This window comes from Eriocheir sinensis, chromosome 44 (assembly GCF_024679095.1).
Source record: "Eriocheir sinensis breed Jianghai 21 chromosome 44, ASM2467909v1, whole genome shotgun sequence".
NCBI classification, from domain to species: domain Eukaryota; kingdom Metazoa; phylum Arthropoda; class Malacostraca; order Decapoda; family Varunidae; genus Eriocheir; species Eriocheir sinensis.
In genome coordinates, this window is record NC_066552.1 from 13,327,923 (window position 1) to 13,344,579 (window position 16,657).

General features: G+C 42.3%; 1 pseudogene; it reads left to right on the forward strand.

Moving 5' to 3' along the window:
- The window catches only part of LOC126980556 (uncharacterized), a 38,997-nt pseudogene extending 25,564 nt beyond the window's left edge, over window positions 1–13,433 (forward strand).
- The last annotated feature ends 3,224 nt before the right edge of the window (window positions 13,434–16,657 follow it).

Consider the following 16,657-nt stretch of genomic DNA (forward strand, 5'->3'; position numbering starts at 1 on the left):
GTGATAGTTAATATATGGAGAGTTTAAAAGCTGATTTGATTTAATTTGTCTTTTGGCATAGCGCAGAAAACGAGGAAAAAATCATTACTATATATTTTTAATCAGTATTGTAGTAGTGAAGAAGAGACGGAAGAGAAAAAAGTGAGGCTGATAGTTTACATATTAATAACAGTTTAAAAGCGGATTTGATTTAATTTTGCTTTTGGCATAGCGCAGAAAACGAAGAAAACATCATTACTATATATTTTTAATCAGTATTGTAGTAGTGAAGAAGAGACGGGAGAGAAAAAAGTGAGGCTGATAGTTCATATATTAATAACAGTTTAAAAGCGGATTTGATTTAATTTGTCTTTTGGCATAGCGCAGAAAACGAGGAAAAAATCATTACTATATATTTTTAATCAGTATTGTAGTAGTGAGCAAGAAAAGGGAGAGAAAAAAGTGAGGCTGATAGTTCATATATTACTAACAGTTTAAAGGCTGATTTGACCCTTAGTTGTTTGGGGGGCACAATTCAAAAAGCAAGAAAAAAACAAAACATTAACACATTTTTTTACATTAGTGAAGTAAATAGGAAAAGTAAGAGATGAAACTGGTATTCCATTATATTACCAGTTCAAACCTCAATTAAAGTCTCATTTGACCCCGGTGGTGATCTTGACCCTCGCGAATAGGGGCGTGACATGACTCTCTCTACTTCCATGTTCTACTTTTAGTCATTAGTCGATCAGTGAATTCAAAGACACCACTTAAAGTAACACTACAAACACCCACTTAAATGACACCCCAAAAGAACCCATTGCTACTTATCTCTTACAATTATCTTTATTATTATTGTGGGTGATATTTTCTTAAGGTTCAGTCTTTTCAAATCGAATATCCATTTGAATTCACTGCCTTAGATGAAGCTTTTGTGCCGTAGCTGTCACGTGTTGGATGTAACATGTTGTGACGTGTCCCAGCATGTTGTTACTGGCGGCTTGTTGTATCGTGTTGGTATATTGTTGCTCTTGTTGATAGTTGTTGCTCTTGTTGATGTTGTTGTTGTCCACGTGAACATTTTTATTACTGTTGTTGTTTTGATTCTTTTTTTGTCCGAGTCTTGTGTGTTTTTCAGGGTCTGTCAGCTGGGTTATGTCTTGGTCTGGGTCTTGGCTAAGGTTCAGTACAATGGTTCTAGAAGAGGAAGGAAAGAAAAATTATATAGTGTTAATTTATTAAAGAAAAACAGTATCATAAGTAATTAATAAATGCAAAATAGATTAATAAAAATATACAGCGAAATCATAAATATAAAAAAGCCTACAGACGCTATAGGCTTTACGTAAAAGAAGAAAATGAATAGAAAATAAAGAAAAAACAAGAAAAAAATATATAGTGTCAATTTTCATAAACAACAAAAGAAAAAATGAAAATAATAAGTTAATGATAAAGAATACGAAGAGAAAGAAGAATAACAAGCAATAAATATCGTTTCATAATAATAATAATAACAATAATAAGAATAAGACTAATCGAGTACACTTTCCCATACTAAACCTTCCTTAAGAACCATTGTATGTACGTCAACCTTCATAAACCAAGGCCAAGATACGAACTAACAGACTGCCAGACCCCAACACATAAGCTCTCGGCACACACTGTTCACGCTACCTTCGAGAACAAGCCCCGCCCACAACCCTGCAACCACCAATAAGAACCACGCATGCGGCCTGAGGTTTAGTGGGAGGGGGCGTGGCTTGTGATGTGATTGGCCCGCGCTGGGAAAGGGGGCGGGGCTTGTCTTCGAAGGTGGTGTGTTTTGCCTAGCCCAGAGCTCCCGCATGTCCCTCCTTGGCTAACACTGCATGTCTCTTTGGGCAGTGGAGGGGAACGCAAAGAAAAACTGTCTAAAGTCAAGCAAAAAAAGGTCATTGATTTTTCCAACCCAATCGGTCACTCATTACATCAAGTGACGAGAGATCATTTAACTTAAGAGTCCAGTTAGTGATGAGGATGTTGAGCTTTTAACTATATTGCATTAGTGTTGAATAAGAGAGAATATGAGAGAGAAAGTCACAGTATTATAAAAGGAGACGAATTGGGAACAGTGAGATTTCCGAATGAGTTGTTTCAGCAAAAGTTCTTCCACTGTTTAAAAAGTTGAAAACACACACGACTGTAGCGAGTGCGATGGTTAAAACGTGTGTGTGCGTGCGTGTGCGTGTGTGTGTGTGTGTGTGTGTGTGTGTGTGTGTGTGTGTGTGTGTGTGTGTGTGTGTGTGTGTGTGTGTGTGTGTGGATGTTAGGGATGTCAATGAAAATACAACAATAATGATAATGATAATAATAATAATAATAATAATAATAATAATAATAATAATAATAATAATAATAATAATAATAATAATAGAAATAATAATAAAATAGAAAGAGAGAGAGAGAGAGAGAGAGAGAGAGAGAGATAGAGAGAGAGAGAGAGAGAGAGAGAGAGAGAGAGAGAGAGAGAAACGATCCAGAACAAAAAAAAAACAATAGAAAAAGGAATACATGAAACAAAAGAAAAAAAAGAAAAAAAAAAGAAGAAAGATGAAACCTTCCCTTTAAAATATTGGTGGTGGTGGTGATGGTGGTGGTGGTGGTGGTGGTGATGATGGTGGTGGTGGTGGTGGTGATGCTGGTAAGGGGAAAGTTACAAGCCATCACCACCACCACCACCACCAAAATCATCACCACCACCCCCTCCACCACCACCTCCAAATTACCCTCCGGCTCAGATATAATTGCACCCTCATTTCCACGTGGGTTATATGTAATTAGAAGCATCATTGCCCTTGCTAATGATATGCATGGCGTCCAACTTTGGGCCAAGGGCGGAGAATGGGAACTTGGAGCGGGCTAATTTTTTTTATAGTATGGGAAGCAACTCAAGGGCATAACAACAACAATAATAATAATAATAGAGAAAAAATGCCTGTATAAAAATCGTAGGCCTATAGATGAGTGGTCAAAAGAGAGGTCAATATGAGGTGGAACTATTGTGTTAATGATAATAATAAAGAAAGAAAGAAAGAGAGAAATAATAGATAATAAGTGTTTTGAACCTCTCTGGTCTAAATAAAGAGACAGATAGATAGATAGACAGATAGATAGTTATGTGAGGTGGTGGTGACTTTGGTGTTGGTGGTGATGATGATGGTGATGGTGATGAGAGAGAGAAAGAGAGGGAGACAGTCACTACCACACTCACCATCACCACCACCACCATCACCACCACCACCACCACCACCACCACCACTCCATTCCCTTTGTGAAAACTGAATTAGAATTGCAACTTTAAGAGGCAGGATGAGGACAGGAGGAGGAGGAGGAGGAGGAGGAGGAGGAGGAGGAGAGATGGAGGTGGAGGAATGGTATATTACAAGGGGTCCTATCTCTCTCTCTCTCTCTCTCTCTCTCTCTCTCTCTCTCTCTCTCTCTCTCTCTCTCTCTCTCTCTCTCTCTCTCTCTCTCTCTCTCTCTCTCTTCCACTCAGTATACATCTCACTATCCTCCTCCTCCTCCTCCTCCTCCTCCTCCTCCTCCTCCTCCTCCTCCTCTTCCTCCTCCTCGTCCTCCTTTAACTGACCTCCTCACACCTTTGTTTACCTGTCGAGAACGTAAACAGGGAGGTAATGAGGAGGAGGAGGAGGAGGAGGAGGAGGAAGAGATATAGAAAATGGAGAAAAAAAGAGAGAAGAGAAAGAGAAAAATATATATTATGGATGGATGAGAGAGAGAGAGAGAGAGAGAGAGAGAGAGAGAGAGAGAGAGAGAGAGAGAGAGAGAGAGAGAGAGAGAGAGAGAGAGAGAGAGAGAGAGAGAGAGAGAGAGAGAGACGAGGAGAGGTCACGGAGAGATAGGAAGTGAGAGAAAGTAAAATAAAAAGAAAATAATGAAAATGTAAGAAAAAAAATATGAAAAAAAACAAAGACCATGTGTGTGTATGTATGTCTGTGTGTATATGTGTGTGCGTGTATGTGTGTGCGTGCGTGTGTGTGTGTGCGTGCGTTCGAGCTCTCGTAGACCAAGTCCTAGTGTTGCCTCTACTATAGTTTGCATCAGTCTCCCCCCCCCCTAGTTGCATCTCCTAGCCGTGTGTTGCGCCGTTTATAATTACTAACGAGATGGACTGTCTTAGCTGCCTTGGTTACTGAGAACTACTACCACTTAACTAAACTCCCTCTACATTTTAACCAGTGTTTGTGCAAGGTCAGTCAAGTAAACTCTAGGGACCTAACTTGCCACATTTCATTAGTCCGTAGCCAATATATTTTTCTCTTAGACATTTTTTTACTACCTAACTATTGCCTTGCTAAACGAGATGTAACGTAGACTTAAAGTACAAAGAAAATGCTCAGTATTGTCTTGCCTGTTGTTGTGTTGCCCAAGTGGATTTTGAAACAAGTGATTTGATTTAGAGTTTCAGTGAGAGATTTGATATATGAATAGTCATGGATTTTCAAAGAGCTGTTCTCCTCACAGTCAGAAGCCTCAAGCCAGTCAGTCATTGTTGCTGTGTTGGAGAGATGAAGGCAGCCTAAAAAAGCATAGAGGCGGCTACAGGGCTTTACATGCACATTAGAGCCCATGTCACAGGAACACATGTCTTGGTATCTCCTGCTGCGGCCTCCCAACCAGACGAGTGAAGCGAGTTATTATGTAGAGTCACTCCACGCCTCTGTCCTCTGCCCCAAGATGGTGATGCAGGCCTTAGTTAAGTGTCACGTATTGCCCTGTTTCTGGAGTTAAGGTTAGGTCAGGTTTGAGGTTTGTGAGTACGGGTTTATATAACTTAGGACGTCTTTTCTTCTACGGTTCTAGTGAGAAATCTGATTATATGAGTTTTACTAATACTCTAAAATTTAATGTCAGTGAAGTAGCGTTTTGTATAATCTGATGGTATTTTTTTTCTTTTTACGTTTCCGCCTATGGCTGGGGTAAGTTTTCTTGGTGGGGCCTGATGGTCGGCCCCAGCCCGTTGTGGCGCAGGCAAGTGTTTAGAGTGACGCCATCTTGCTTGGCTCTGCTGCCCCTGGCGCCCATCAATGGGACTCTCTTTTAGAAAGGGAATTTAAAGTCCGGGTTGATAGGTGGCCTTCAGGACAGCATGTGGGCAGTCTTAGGCCACTCGGCGGTGACTGAAAAATCCCAGCTTGTGGCACCGGGCGGGGCGCGAACCCGCGTCGTCCTGGACGCGCCGCCGCCACGCCAACCACTTGGCCACCGCCTCCCTGTTGGAGGGCCCATATAGATTAGAGCGTCTTTTCCACTACGTTTCCAGTGAGAAATTTGTTTATGTGAGTTTTTAATACTATTAAGCGCCGGTGATAAGGTTGAAATAAGGTTGAAGTCACCGTGGGACAAAGGGCAGAGACGTGGAGCGGCGTTCTATATAATCTGTCGGTGCGGACGCCTGGCAGAGACCCCCGAGACATTTGCTCCCGTGCCGCCGCCGCCAACTGACAGTGTTCGGTGGAGTGTGTTTCTTACTGTTTTCTCTTGTTCTTTGCTAGGAGAGAACCTGACTCAGATGTTAATGTCGAGAGGTAAGAAAGGTGTGCAGTCCAACCCTCCTTCCTCAGCTACCTTGTGTGACCACCAGCAGGCTACACACACGTCGCTCGCTGACTGACCTGACCTCTTGATGAATGACCTGACCTCGTGGTTGTGTGTGTGTCCCTCCATGCACCACCGCCGCCACCACCACCACCACCATCACCACCACCATGCTTACATACCTCACCGTAGACATGACATGCACCTCCACCACCATCACCACCACCACCACCACCACTACTATTACGACAACAACAACAACAACAACACATACAGACACAAAGACATACAAGTTTATCATATATTATTTTATGTTCTCTCTCCCTCTCTCTCTCTCTTTTTTTTCTCTCCCTCCCTCCCTCTCTCTTGACCTCCTTCACCTCCATCACTCTTCTCCCTCCTCTTCATCTCTCTCCTCCTTTATTCCTCCCCCACTTCACTCCTCTCTCTCTCCACTCCACTTCTCTCTCCACACTTCCTTCCCTTGATACCTCTCCCTTCACACACACACACACACACACACACACACACACACACACACACACACACACACACACACACACACACACACACACACACACACACACACACACACATAGGGCGGACTCTCAGGTGTTAACACTTTCACTTTCTCACACACACACACACACACACACACACACACACACACACACACACACACACACACACACACACACACATACTTGTCTGTGTGTGTGTGTGTGTGTGTGTGTGTGTGTGTGTGTGTGTGTGTGTGTGTGTGTGCTATGCACTAAATTTCGATACACTAAAGGGAAGTTGTCCTTGAAATGTGTTATCAAGTTTAGATGCGCAAATAGAGATAGATTGATAGATAGATAGATAGATAGGTAGATAGATAGATAGATAGATAGATAGATAAATAGAGAAAGAGATAGAGATAGAATGTGTGTGCGTTTGTATGTGTCAAGAAGCGTAACAAACACACACACACAAACACACTACCATCCATCCCCACACACACACACACACACACACACACACACACACACACACTGCTTGTCTGCATGCCCGCTCTACACCCAGCCCTTCCCGTCCTGTCCCTTCCCGTCCCTTCCCTTCCCTTCCCTTCGCTGTAGACCTGCTCCGTCCCCCGTCAAGGAATTAACATCATTTCCGTGTTGTTTCAGGTGGCGGAGATGGTGAGTGTGTGGCCCCTCGTCTCTAGATCTGAGGCGGGTGTATGGGTAGAGACACGGGCGGGAGGGAGGGTGTGAGTGAGCTGGTTGTGCTTCTACCGTGCTGTGTGTTAGTGGCTCCCCTTAGCGGCTACGTGGGGGGACGAAGCTCTTGTGTTCTTATACGTATCGACGCTTCAGTTCGCCTGTTTGAAAAGCCTCTCGTAGAAGTTTTGCTGGGCTTTCCATGAACTGTTTTTATATTCTAGCGATAGTTTGATGCATCTATACCAGGGGCGGGCAGTGAGACTTTCGGGAGCTGGCCGCGGGCCGGAGTGAGAAACGAGAACCCCAGAGTAAAAAAAAGTGGTGTCCTTTTTTTAATTAAACCGGACAATCAGATCTCAAAAGGAACAGACTGTCTTTAAAAGGACAGACCTGGGAAGGGTGAGGTGAGGGGAGCAGTCTTGCCTAACAGTATTTGCCAGCAGATGTTGTTTGGCATTCTTTTCGGGGGTTTTGCTGGTGCCGAGACGGACGCTAGGCCTTCATGGGCAAGGTATGGCCCGCGGGCCGTAGGTTGCCCGCCCCTGATCTATACCTTGAATGGGAGATAAACACAATTGGAAGCCCGGTTAATCTTCTCTGCGGTCTTGGAAAACAGTCGTAATGGGAGCCCGATACGTTTAAGACTATGGACTAATGTTTGGCCGTGGTGTTCTAGGTTAGATGGAAGGCTATGCCCCGTTCACCCAAGCGGCTCTCTGTCTGTCCTGTCCTAACTCATCTTTGCTGGAACAGTGCTTGGCGGGCTTTCTTTTTTTGTTTCTTGTGTTTTCTCGCCCTTGATCTGTTGCCATTGCTGTAAAAATAGTGAATTTGTATTGATACAATTTTTCTTTATCTGGTGTTTACGATTGAAGTAAAAAAGAATCTCAAAACCTTGCCTAAATAGAGTATCAGAACGCACCAGTCATGACTTGAGTGTTGTCTATCGCGTGGTTGACAGAAGCGCTGGACGCGGGTATAGCTTATGAAGGGGAGCTGATGGGACCTAGTGGTGTGGTATTTTTGATTAAGTGTTACCTGCTAGTGAGAAACAGTGGGCCTTGACGGGGTAGGTACAGCTGTTAAAGTGCCTTAGACCGAGTGCCCGTGTGTCCGTGAACCGCGCCTGTGTCCGTGAACTATGCCCGTAGATAGAGAGACCATTGGATCCTACTACATCTATGGCTATGGTAGATATGGGACACTTCTTTTGGCTCTGATAGCTACCGCCCTGCCGCAACCATTCAGTCAGGCGGTCTAAAAACGTAATATATCACGTGGTATTGGACACAGGCCTCGGATCACGGACAGACTGACACTCGGCCTTACGTGACCTAGTGAAGAGTGAGGTGAATTTCGTAGCGCAGATTTTGAAGTGGTGGAAGATAGCGAGCTGGAGGTGAAGTAGTATTTTTTTTAAAGAGCTTAGTGCTAGTGGGGGTGGGAATAGATGGGGTGGAGTGTTTTCTGTGCTAGATGCTACGTACAATAGGTGTTTCTGAGTGGTTTGCAAGAGTTTTACAATAGGGGAAATGGGAGAGATGGGAATTGTCTGTTCAGTGTTGGACTGTTTGACGTTGTATTGTCAATGTTGGATGCTACTTGAAATAGGAGTTAATTTAGTGTTTTCAAGAATTTTATGCTAGTGGAAGGGGGGTGGTTGATGGGCTAGTGTGTTTTAGTATGTGGTAGAAATTGCTAATGGCAGATGGGACGGTGTGTTTTCAGTGTTAGATGCTGACTCAACTACTACTGAGCTGTCTGAGAGTGTTTTTGAAGTTAGCTAGCCCTGGGTGTAGCTATGTTGGTGAAGTGTGTTTTGTGCTACTTGATATATAGGTGAAGGGAATGGAATCTAATTAAATGTTGTGTGTTAAGTGTATGTGGAGATTGCGAGGTTAGATTCTGTTCGTGGAAAAAGCTAAATAGGACTGTCTTTGAACCTAAATAGACCTGGAGTGGTTTGAGTAGAGTTTTGTACCAAACAGAGATGAAGGAATGGATTTTGATTAAATATTGTGTGTTAAGTAAATGTTGAGGTTGCTTGGGTTAGGTTACTGATGTCAGAAAGTGTTTTTAAAGTTAGTTATGACTGGAGTGGAAATAAGCAGTGTTTTGTACTAGACAGAGATGAAGGAATGGATTTTGATTAAGTGTTGTGTGTTAGATAAATGTTGTGGTTGCTTGGGTTAGGTTATTGATGTCAGAAAGTGTTTTTAAAGTTAGTTACGACTGGAGTGAACTTAAGTAGTGTTTTGTGATAGAGAAAGATGAAGGGAATGGATTTTGATTAATGTGTGTTAGGTATATGTTGTGGTTACTGATGTCAGAAAGTGTTTTTGAAGTTAGTTACGACTGCAGTGGACTTAGGAGTTTTGTGACTGTTGAAACAGATTTATAAGGTTTTCATTTTAACTCTTAGGTGTTAGATAAGGTTCTTAGGTTAGGTTCATGTTGTCTGAGAGTCATTTTTCAACTTAGGACTGGAGTGGACCTTTAGAGTGTGTTTTGAGCTAGTTGAAAAAGTGGTTAAGGGACTGGATTTTAATATATTTGGATAACGTAATGCAGTGTTTTGATGTAATGAATTTTAATGTCTTGTTTTCGTGTTAGATAAATGTTATGGCTGCCAAGGTTAGGTTTTTGTCTTCTATAAGGAGTTAGATATTTAGTTAAAGTCTTAGGATTTTGAGAGGGATGCTAAATTGGGTTCATCTTATAGGGGATGCTGCTAAATTGGGTCCATCTTCTTCATCTCATTGGTATTCTGTATATTGAGTTAGAGTTTTGGGATGCTGGGAGGGATGCTAAATTGGGTTCATCTAATGGGGGACGCTGCTAAATTGGGTCCATCTTGTTCATCTCATTGGTATTATGTATATTTAGTTAGAGTTTGGGGATGCTGGAAAAGGATGCTAAATTGGGCTCATCTAATGGGGGGACGCTGCTAAAAGGGGTTCATTTTGTGTCTGTAATTGGTTTTCTTTTCATATTGGGTGAAAATAAAGTTATTTAAAGAAGAAGTGAGTAATATAGGAAAGACGTTGTTGATGTTGTTTTTCTTTGTATTTTTTGGTAATTTTAAGAAAAGGCGTGGTGTGTGTGTGTGTGTGTGTAGTATTGTTTTTGTTTGTGTTGTTGTTTTCTTGTTGTTTTCTTATTATTTTTATTACTGACTGGTGTGTTTTTACTTTCGATTTTCTTTTCCTTTTATTTTAGTTTCTGGTTTTGTGGGTAGGCCTAGTCGCGTGTGTGTGTGTGTGTGTGTGTGTGTGTGTGTGTGTGTGTGTGTGTGTGTGTGTGTGTGTGTGTGTGTGTGTGTGTGTGTGTCATTTCATTATTATTATCATCATTATTATTACTATTATCATTATCATTATTATTTCTGAGTTTTCGTTTTTTATCATAATTTACGTTGTTCTTGTTAGTGTTGTTGTTGTTGCTCTTGTGTGTATATATATTATTTTTTTTATCAGCACAATCAGATGTTCTCTCTCTACCTATAATATATGTGTTGTGTTGTGGTCCTTGGGGTAGGATGTAATACTATAAGAAAGAGTTAAAATATTTATAGGTATGTGTTTTAGAGTTCGGGAAGACTAGTATAATGTGTGTGTGTGTGTGTGTGTGTGTGTGTGTGTGTGTGTGTGTGTGTGTGTGTGTGTGTGTGTTAAGTTAGGGAAGGTTAGGTAATATATATGTCTGTCTTTTTTTTCCTATACTATATATGACACACACACACACACACACACACACACACACACACACACACCGTAGTCATATTAGAAGAGTGTCAGTCTCCCCTTTAATATAATTCCCTTGAAAATAATATGTATAACTTCTGTAGTGTTCCTTAAGTTTCCTAAGTCCCCCCTACCCCCCCTAGCTTAGAAGTCCCCCCCCCCTTATTACTACTACTACTACCACTACTACTACTACTACTAATGAAGTGTGTGATAGTTTGAAAATATCTCCTGGCTACCAATTTTGAGATAACTATTTTTTTCTCTCTCTCTCTCTCTGTCTATCTCTATCTATCTATCTATCTATCTATTATCTATCTGTCTATCTATCTGTCGTAGGAAACACATGAATAAGTATGATATTGTAGTTGTAGTGTTTAAATACATATTCTTAATGTAATATATATTTGTAAAAGGGTATCGTTATTATTATTATTATTATTATTATTATTATTATTATTATTATTATTATTATTATTATTATTATTATTATTATTATTATTATTATTATTATTATTATTATTATTATTATTATTATTATTATTATTATGTTATTTTTTCCATAATGAACTTTTTCTCATCTTACTTTTGTTTTTTTCCTCTTTTTTACGTATTTCTCCATTTTCCATTTTCATTTCCATATTTCGTTCATTTAGATTGATTTTATTTCCTCTATAACATCTTCTCCTTCATAGATTACCTCGTTGCCTCTAACTTAACCTTTCCCTAGTGAATGTATCTTAATTTATCATATTATTTTCAATGTGTCTATTTGTGTCCTTGGCTTCATTCACCTTATCTATCATTTTTTTATACGTTTCTCCTTCTTTTTTTCTTTTTAATATTTTCTGTTTTACCTTAATTTTTCTCTCTCTTACTTTCAACCCTTCTCTCCTCCTTCTCTTCTTCCTCTACCTCCTTTTCTCCCTCTTTTCCTTCTCCATTTCAAGTTCTATATCCTTCCTCTAACTCCTCCTCCTCCTCCTCATTCTCCTACTACTTCTCTTTCTGCTCCACGTTCTTCTTCTCTCCCTCCCTCACGAATGACTCTTACTATATAGATGAATCCTTTCTTAAACTTCCTCTCTCCCTTCCATCTTTCTTTCCCTTCCTTCCTATCTCCCCTCCTTCCTTTCCTTTCCTTTCCTTTCTTCCTTTCCCTAACAGCCACCCACCTCTCCCTCCTCTGACGCCCTCCACCCGTGCCTCTCTCCCAGGTAACGTTCTGTGCTATGAGTGTTCCTCGTGGACCAACCCGCTATGTGACGATCCCTTCAACTTTACGCTGTCCCGCAAGAAGGGGCCGCCCATTGAAAAGTGTGACGGCTGCTGTGTTAAGCTGGTGCAACACATTGGAACCCGTAAGTATAGCTGTGTTGTGTAGTGGTAGTGCTGGTGTTGATGTGTTGTTTTGTGTTGCTTACTGGGGATAGTGTGTTCATGATGTCCTCTCACCCCGGAAGCCGCTGAGTAATGTAAATGTGGCTGGCCGTGTCCGTAGAGTTTACCGCGTCACCGCCGAGGCAATGTTCCGCTCGTAACACACTTTTTGTCTTGTAGAGGTTGAAAATCGGCGGAATCTGCTGGAAATCTTGCTGAAAACTCTGCTGATTAGTCTCCTGGTGCTAAATGTGGCAGGAGACTTACTGAGACTTTGTGGTATTGAACTAAATGTTAAGCTAAGGGAAATATTTCGTTTGAGTAGAGCAATATAATCATCTCTCTCTCTCTCTCTCTCTCTCTCTCTCTCTCTCTCTCTCTCTCTCTCTCTCTCTCTCTCTCTCTCTCTCTCTCTCTCTCTCTCTCTCTCTCTCTCTCTCTCTCTCTCTCTCTCTCTCTCTCTCTCTCTCTCTCTCTCTCTCTCTCTCTCTCTCTCTCTCTCTCTCTCTCTCTCTCTCTCTCTCTCTCTCTCTCTCTCTCTCTCTCTCTCTCTCTCTCTCTCTCTCTCTCTCTCTCTCTCTCTCTCTCTCTCTCTCTCTCTCTCTCTCTCTCTCTCTCTCTCTCTCTCTCTCTCTCTCTCTCTCTCTCTCTCTCTCTCTCTCTCTCTCTCTCTCTCTTCCATTCTCTCTCTCTCTCCGTGAAATATTAATCCATTATTCTCTCTCTCTCTCTCTCTCTCTCTCTCTCTCTCTCTCTCTAACTATCTATTTATCTATCTAGCTATCTCTTCTTTCTCTCTTTCTCATTTTTCTTTCTTTTCAGCATCATATATTAACCTTTTCTCTTTCCTCCTCTCTCGTCTCATATATATTGATTCTCTCTACACCTCTCCCTTCTATCTTCCCATCTTCAGTCTCCCTTCCATTCCTTATTGCACCGTGAAATATTAATCCATTATTTTCTCTTTCTTTCCCCGATGATGATGCAAGCTACACCTCTCCCTTCTATCTTCCCTTCTATCTCTCTCTTCCATTCCTTATTGTAGTGTGAAATATTAATCCATTTTCTTTCTCTTTCTTTCCCCGATGATGATGCAGGCTACACCTCTCCCTTCTATCTTCCCTTCTATCTCTCTTTTCCATTCTTTATTGTAGCGTGAAATATTAATCCATTTTCTTTCTTTCCCCGGTGATGCTGCTGTCTACGCCTCTCCCTTCCATCTTCCCTTCCTCTGTCTCTGCATTTCTTATTGTAGCGTCAAATATTAATCCATTTTCTTTCTCTTTCTTTCCCCGATGGTGCCGCAGCCTACGCCTCCATCCGCCGCACGTGCACGGAGAAGCTGCAAATCAACCTGTTTATGGTGGATCACGTGTGTATGATGGAAAGTAGTGGTCACGGGCACATGTGCTTCTGTGAGGAGGACCTGTGTAACGCAGCCCCCAATCCCTCCTCGCTCCTCCCCAGCCCCTTCCTCCTCATCGCTGCCCTCCTCAGCCCCCTCCTGCTCCTACACCACCAAAGCCTCCTCAATAGTCACCACCACCACCACCACCACCACCACCACGACTCCCACCACCAAATAACCACCACCTCTGACTTCTCCTCCTCCTCCTCTTCTTATTTCTCTTCTTCTTCTGAGTTTTCTTCCCCCTCTTCCACCTCCTCTTCTTCGTTATTCCCGGCGCTCTCGTCCTCGTCTCCTTCCTCCTCCTCCTCCTCCTCGTTCCCACCTCTTCTTCTTCCTCCTCCTCCTTCTCTTCCTTCTCCTCCTCTTCCTTGTAGCTAAGTTTATGTTGTTTCTTTGGTCTTGTTTTCTGTTTTGTTTTTCTTCTTTTTCTTCCTCTTCTTCCTCTTCCTCCTCCTCCTTCTCCTCCTCCTTCTCCAAAGTACCCTTAACCACCACCACCACCAACAACACCACCACCACCTCCGTATGACCTCCTCCTCCTCCTCCAGAAGGGATTGCTCTGGTTGGAGGGATCATCTCTCCAAGTCTTCTCCTCCTCCTAACTTTTCTCTCCTCAAGCTTTTGCCTCCACCCTCAAGCTGTTCTCTCTCTCGCTCTCTTCCTCTTCCTCTTCCTCCTCCTCCTCCTCTTGACTCCTCCTCCTCCTCCTATTTTTTCCTCTTAGTATCCAAAATTACAACCTTTCCTACTAATCCTCCTCCTCCTCTCCCTCTCCCCTCCTCCTTCTCCTCCTCCTCCTCCTCCTCCTGCCTCCAGCCCTGTAGTCAACGTTGTAATTTGTTCCTCTTTTGCTGTAGTGTTGGAACCTCTAGCACTCACATATACACACTCCCTCGTCACTGGCACTCCCTCACGCTCCCTCTGCACTCTTCCATGCCTGCCTAGTGTTGCTGCCCACTCGCTCACTCGCTCACGCACTCTCTCACGCCACCGTTGTTTCGTGTCCCTGTTGTGGGTGTCGTTGTCACGCTGGAGTGTTACTTGGTGTGACTGTTTTTCTCTGTTGATCTGTTTCTTTCTCTGTTTTTTGTTTGTTTGTGTTTTTGTAGTTTTTTGTTGTGGCTCTGTTTTTCTCTCCCTTTCTTTCTTTCTCTGTCTGTTTATCTATCTATCTATCTATCTTTCTATCATAGGGTTTCGTAATTGGCAATACTGTTTCTTCTCTTGTACTTTTCTTCCCTTCCTTCCTTCCTTCCTTTCTTATTACCCAGTTCCTCTCTCTTCCTTCCTTCCTATGTATTTCTTTCTTCATCTCTCTCCTCCATTCTTTCGTTCTTTCTTTCTTTCTTAATCTCTTCTTGCCTTCCTATCCTTCCTTTCTATCTTATATTCAGATCCTCTCTCTCTTGTTTCTTTCCTATATCTCTTTTTCTTTTTCTCTCTCATTATAAACCTACGTAACTATACTAGCAATACTTATTTTTCTTCCTCTAACATATCTTCCCTTCCTTCTTTCCTTCCTTCATTATAATCAGTTCCATCTCTCTCCCTTTCTCTCTTCCTTCCTTCTATCTTTTTTCTTTCTTTCTTTTTCTCTCATTATAGACCTTCGTAACTGTAACACCAATACTTCTCAACTTCTAACATTTCTTCCCTTTCCTTCCTTCCTTCCTTATAATCAGTTCCATCTATCTTTCTCTCTTCCTTCCTTCTATCTTTTTTCTTTCTTTCTTTTTCTCTCATTAATGATCTACATAACTATAACACCAATACTTCTCAACTTCTAACATTTCTTCCCTTTCCTTCCTTCCTTCCTTATAATCAGTTCCATCTATCTTTCTCTCTTCCTTCCTTCACCTATCATTTTTCTTTCTTTCTCTCTCATTAATGATCTACATAACTATAACACCAATACTTTTCAACTTCTAACATCTCTTCCCTTCCTTCCTTCCTTCCTTATAATCAGTTCCATCTCTCTTCCTTCACCTATCATTTTTCTTTTCTTTTCTTTCTCTCATTATAGACCTTTCGTAACTGTGTATTCAATACTTTTCAACTTCTAACATTTCTTCCTTTCTTCCTTCCTTCCTTATAATAATACTTCTCAACTTCTAACATCTCTTCCCTTTCCTTCCTTCCTTCCTTCCTTCCTTCCTTAAATTCAGTTCATTTCTCTTATTTCTTTCCTATCTCTCTTTCTTTTTTCTCTCTCATTATAGACCTAAGTAACTATAACACCAATACTTAACAAATTCTGGCATCTCTTCCCTTCCTTCTTCCTCCTTTCCTTCCTTATAATCAATTCCACCTCTCTCTCTTCCCTTCCCTTGTATGCGTCACGCTTACCACCACCACCACCGCCACTAACACCACCACCACCACCACCACCACCGCCTCTGTTTGCTGTCTGTTGTGCTCCCCGTCGTCAGCTAGCTTGTCTGTGTTCCACCTTGAGCCGCGAGCCCAAAACACCGTCTGTCTGCGGCTCGGCAACAAACTCCCTCAAATGACTAACATATACCTCGAGAGACTTTTTGCAGGTATAAAGGAACGGTGCGACCTTTTTTTCAACTAGTATTTTTTGCCCCCTCCCCGACATGCATAAGACCCTTTGACCCGATCTGACCTGACCCAATTTGATCCCTTTTGGCAGTTGATGCTTTTTCTGATACTAGCTCCTTTTCCAAGCCCCCTAGATCCCAAAAAGTCCCTGATACCAGTCCTTAGTCCCCCTGAAGTCCACTTAGCCCCTTCCAGTCCCATCCCAGTCCCTTCCAGACCCCAAATCTATCCCCCACTGTTAATTCTAGCCTTCTTACGACCATATTTCCAGTCCCGTTAAGCCTATGCAGTCCCAATCAGCCCCTTTCAGTCCCCTCCAGTCCCTTCCAGACCCCAACTGTTATCCATACTGTTGGTTCTAACCTTTCTAACTATCATATCTCAAGTTTCAGTCCCTTTTCAGACCCCAGGAAGCCCAATTTCCAGTCCCCAGTCCCAACACACTCCCCTCCTAGCCCCATCAGTCCTCTTAAGGCCTTAACTATATCTAACTCTATTCTAGTTCTTTTTGTTACTATATGCTCAGTTCTAGTCCCTTATCAGTCCCAAAGGAGCCTCAATAGCCCCTTTCTAGCTCTCATCAGCCCAACTCAGCCCCCCCTAACTTTCCCTTACTGTGAATTTTAGCATTTTTCACAACCATGTCCTCAACTTTAGTCCCAAAGGAGCCTCCACAGCCCCTTTCTAGCCCCTCATCAGCCCCTTATCAGTCCCAAAGGAGCCTCAATAGCCCCTTTCTAGCCCCTCATCAGCCCCATCAGCCCCACAAAGCCCCGCCA